This window comes from Macrobrachium nipponense, chromosome 13, assembly GCF_015104395.2.
Source record: "Macrobrachium nipponense isolate FS-2020 chromosome 13, ASM1510439v2, whole genome shotgun sequence".
Taxonomy (NCBI): domain Eukaryota; kingdom Metazoa; phylum Arthropoda; class Malacostraca; order Decapoda; family Palaemonidae; genus Macrobrachium; species Macrobrachium nipponense.
In genome coordinates, this window is record NC_087206.1 from 7,014,270 (window position 1) to 7,019,269 (window position 5,000).

Genomic DNA, 5,000 nt, shown 5'->3' on the forward strand with positions numbered 1-5,000 from the left:
ATATATATATATATATATATATATATATATATATGATATATATATATATGTATATGTATACACACACACACACACTCACACATATATATATATATATATATATATATATATATATATATATATATATATATATATTATAAATTGGTATTTTTGTACGAGTAAGTGACATGAACTGAAAGGACTTTATAGGAAAAATTCGTTAGATTTTAACACAATCTTTAATCTAATACAGTTCTACTGCCTCCCAATGGTTTAAAAAAAAAAAAACAATAACTCCAAATTTATGCGCACTTCGTTTATTTACTGAAATCTAGTCACTGTGAAAGGAACGCATTTATTACATGAAAAATTTTTGGGGATAAATGATCGATGAATTGGTTTGCTTAGAAGATAAACTGATATTTAATTTACTAAAACTCCTTTACTTCAAAATTCTCGTGTGCACATTACTGGTTTATTGGTTTACATGTGTGCGTCTTCAGTGTACCTACGCACATATAAAGAGAGAACGGAGATAGATGGCGTTCCTTGTTATATTTAAGTCGAATATATTTGAGTAATAAAAAAAATGATAGAAGTAAAATTTACAAAAATAAAATGAATCTTAAAAGAGAACAAGACTTACTTAGGGTATTATATCGGGAGTCTTAATTCCCCAGTTTCAATTTGCTAATGAAACAGACTCTTAAATCTGTTCGTTCTTTTTTCTTACTTATTTCCTAAACGTTTGATTCTTTTTTTTCTATTTTTGTTTGTTTATGTGTTTCTTTCTTTTCTCACCTATTGCCTAAAAGTTTGATTCGTTCTATTTTATTTTTGTATTTGTTTTACCATATTACCTATACATGTTAATTCTGTTTTGTACTCCCACTTACTGCCTAAACGTTTGATTAATTTTTTTTTTATTTTGTATTCTCACTTATTACCAAAACGCGTAATTAATTTTGTTTTCTTTTTTTTTTTTCTTTTTTGCCGCCTGTCCCCCCCCCCCCCCATAACCCCTGTACCTAAACGTTCGACTCATTTTTGCTGTTTTTGCTTTTTGATTTTCTGTTTGTTTTCCATTTATAGCCAAAAAGTTTGATTAATTTTGTTTTCACTTTTTTATGTTACCCCACTTAATACCTAAACGTTCGGTTCATTTTTTCTGTTTTTTTATTTTTGTGTTTTTATTTGTTTTTCAATTCATTACGTAAATGTTTGATTCATTTTATTTTTGTTCTGTTTGTTTTCCCACATATCACCTGTATTTGTTGGATTCATTTTATCTGTTTTTTGTTTTTTACTCTGTTTTACCACTTATTACCTAAACGTTTGATTGATTGTTGAGCTTCTCGTTTGTGCTCCTACTCAATTCCTAAAGCGCCTCATCGGCGTGGTCGGTATGGTATTAGCGTCCCACCTCGGTGATCGCGGGTTCGATTCTCGGCCATTCCATTGAGGAGTGAGAGATATGTATTTCTGGTGATAGAAGTTCACTCTCGACGTGGTTCGGAAGTCACGTAAAGCCGTTGGATCCCGTTGCTGAATAACCACTGGTTCCATGCAACGTAAAAGCACCATACAAACAAAACAAACAAACTCATTACCTAAGCGTTTGACTCACTATGTTATTTTGTTTGTCTTCCTACGTATTACCTAAATGTTTGATGAATGTTTTTGCTTTTCGTCTGAGTTTTTGTTTTTGTTTGTTTCTTTTTTCTTTGTTCCTCGTCCCCTTTCCGGTCGACTTACTTGTAAGCTCCTTTGAATCGGCAGATGAAGAGGCTCCGTGTAGCCGAAAGGCGGCCCCTGAGACTTCTCGCTGATTCTTCTATGGACGGACATTAAAGTAGCTGCCGCGGCTTCCTCTTCTACTCCTACTCCTACTCCTTCCTTCTTCCTCTCCTCCTCCTCTCTCTCTCTCTTCTATTTCTACAGCTTCGAATACTCCTCCTCCAACGCCTGGACTACCTGCTGCTATACCAACAACACTCCCTCCTCCTCCTCCTCCCCTCCCCCTCCTCCACCTCCTCCTCCCCCACCTCCGGAGGAGGCTGCTATGACCTCCCCCCCTCTGTAGCACTCCCTCCCCAGGGTTCGCAAGGGCTGCGAGGAGGCCTCCATCTCGTAGTTCCTCTGGGGCTGTTTGATGACGCTGATGTTGACGTCACTGTATGCTGATGACGTAGGCGTGACGACATCTGCGGACACATAATGACGTCATGATTACTTACAAACGGTTCGAAAAGGTCACGGTTGACAGCGAGTGAATTTAACTTTTGAGATTTCGACGTTTGAAAAACTCACGACGTTACGTTTTGCTTCATAATTTGGAAAATTCAGAAGTTGAGCTTTCTTTTCTGAATTGGAAAATCAGAAGTTAAGCTTTCTTTCTGAATTTGAAAATTCAGAAGTTAAGCTTTCTTTTCTGAATTGGAAAATCAGAAGTTAAGCTTTCTTTTCTGAATTAGCAAATCAGAAGTTAAGCTTATGTCCCATACTTTTGTAAGCTCAGAGGTTAAGCTTCCCTTGGTACTTTGATGAGCCTTGAGGCTTAGCTTTGCTTCATACTTTCACAAACTCAGAGGTTAAGCTTTGCGTCCTGATTTGGAATTTTCAGAGGTCAAGTTTAAGCTTTGCCTTATACTTTCATATTCTCAGAAGTTAAGCTTCCCTCCCTACTTTGATGAGCTTCGAGGCTAAGCTTTACTGCATACTATGAAGAGCTCTGAGACGAAGTTTTGTGCTTTTAAAAGCTCAAAGGCTAAGCTTTGCCTGTTAATTAGGAAAAATCAGCGGCTAAGCTGAGTTCCGTCACAGATCAATTCATCGAAAATAATCTTAAATTCAAATTTCGATGTAGATATACTGAATAAATTTTATGATTTACTAAACTAGGAAATTTAGCCTCAACAAGTAATCAATCCTTAGTTCAACACTAATCAATTATCGAAAATACTATTAAATTCAAATTTAGATGACGATATAATGAATAAAATAATTTATTATGACTTACTAAGCCAGGAAATTTAGCCTCGACAACTAATTAATCTTTAGCTCAACACTAAACAATTCATCGAAAATACAATTAAATCCAAATTTCGATGCAGATTATCCTGAATATTAAAATACACATTTCTATGAATTACTAAGCCAGGAAATTTAGCCTTGACATCTAATCACTACGTACTTCCAGCACTGGTAAATTCATCGAAAATAATGATTCAAATTTCGATGCAGATATAATGAACAAAATAAATTCTTGCAATTTTCTAAGTTATGAAATCTAGCCTGATCAACTTATCAGTACTTACTTTCAACACTGATCAATTCATAAGAAATACTATTGGACTGAAATCTTGATGTAGTTATAATGAATACGACGTCTTTGAAATTTATCAAGCCAGGAAATTCAGCTTCTGCCATTCTAAGCTAGGAAATTTAGCCTGATCAACATATCATTACTTACTACCAACAGTGATCAATTCATCATAAATACTATTAAACTGAAATATTGATGTAGCTATAATGAATATAAATATTACGATATATCTTTAAAATGTACCAAGCCAGGAAAGTCAACCTCAGCTATTCAATATTTACTACCAACACTGATCAATTCATCAGAAATACCATTACACTGAAACGTTGATGTAGCCAAAATAAATATTAATAAATAATACGATATATCTTTAATGTTGGCCAAGCCAGGAATTTCAGCCCCAACCATTCTAAGCATAGGAAATTTAGCCTGAACATCATATCAAAACTTACTACCAACACTGATGAATTCATCAGAAATACCATTAAATTGAAATCTTGATGTAACTATAATGAATATAGTATATAATACGACATATCTTTAAAATGTACCAATCCAGGAAATCCAGCCTCAACCAACAACCCCAAAAGTCCTACTTAGGTAACCTCTCACCTATGATATCCGGATTCGATTCTTTCTTGTGGATCTTGCTGGTCTCGGTCTCCTCCTCCTGGCTGTCCGTGTTTCTTCTCCTTCTCCTCCTCTTCCCTCTCACCATCCACATGATGCCCACCATCAGCAGCAACACCACCACCAACAGCGCTCCCCCAATTACCCCCAACACGAACATTAACGCCGATGGCTGCGATCTGGAAGGGAGGCCTAAGAGAACAAAAGAAAATAAATCATGTTTTTTTTTTTTTTTTGGTGGGGGCGGGGGTTAGATTTGGTAGAATAATAAAATAGCTTTGAAGAAAGTACATGATTATGAAGTATTTTATTTTTAATCATTTTTACTACGAGGGAAGTCGTCTTGGTATGTTGTGAAATATTGGCTTTTGAAGAATTATTTAGCTTTCTATATTAAGAGTATTTAGATCGTATACTACATTTGCAGTATGTATGTTTGTATGTACAGATATGGCTATATATATATATATATATATATATATATATATATATATATATATATATATAATCATGAAGAACTACTGCTTTCTGCTCATACGGTTGCATCCTGAGAGAGAGAGAAGAGAGAGAGAAGAGAGAGAGAGAGAGAGAGAGAGAGAGAGAGAGAGAGAGAGAGACTATGCCAGAGTAGGATGTACTAAGTTCTAATTACTTTAATGACGAGTCTTTTGACGCTGGTTAAACACTTCATTCCAGGGGAACGCAATGTAAAAAAAAAAAAAAAACTAAAACGGACATATTTTTTTTTTTTATATTCGCTTAAGGGTCATCAGGAATAATGGCAGTGTGATACCTTATCAACTTCAGACTAAAAGTAAGTGAGGAGAACGAAAAATTAAATAAAATTCATCTGCATGACATTTTTTTTCAATTAACGCAAAGGTCATCAAGGATACGATCAGTGTGAACCCTTGTCTACCTCAAGCAAAACTGAATGAAAGAAGAAGAAAAGAAGAAGAAGAAGAAGAAGAAGAAGAAGAAGAAGAAGAAGAAGGGAATAGCACTTATCCCCTCAGAGAGCGACAGAACTGCTTCCTAAAATGTCAAATAATTCTTGAACAGTGAC

The 5,000-nt window shown here is 35.0% G+C and overlaps 1 pseudogene; it reads right to left on the reverse strand.

Annotated features, from left to right (window-relative positions):
• The window catches only part of LOC135225621 (neural cell adhesion molecule 2-like), a 386,945-nt pseudogene that overhangs the window by 2,771 nt on the left and 379,174 nt on the right, over positions 1–5,000 (reverse strand).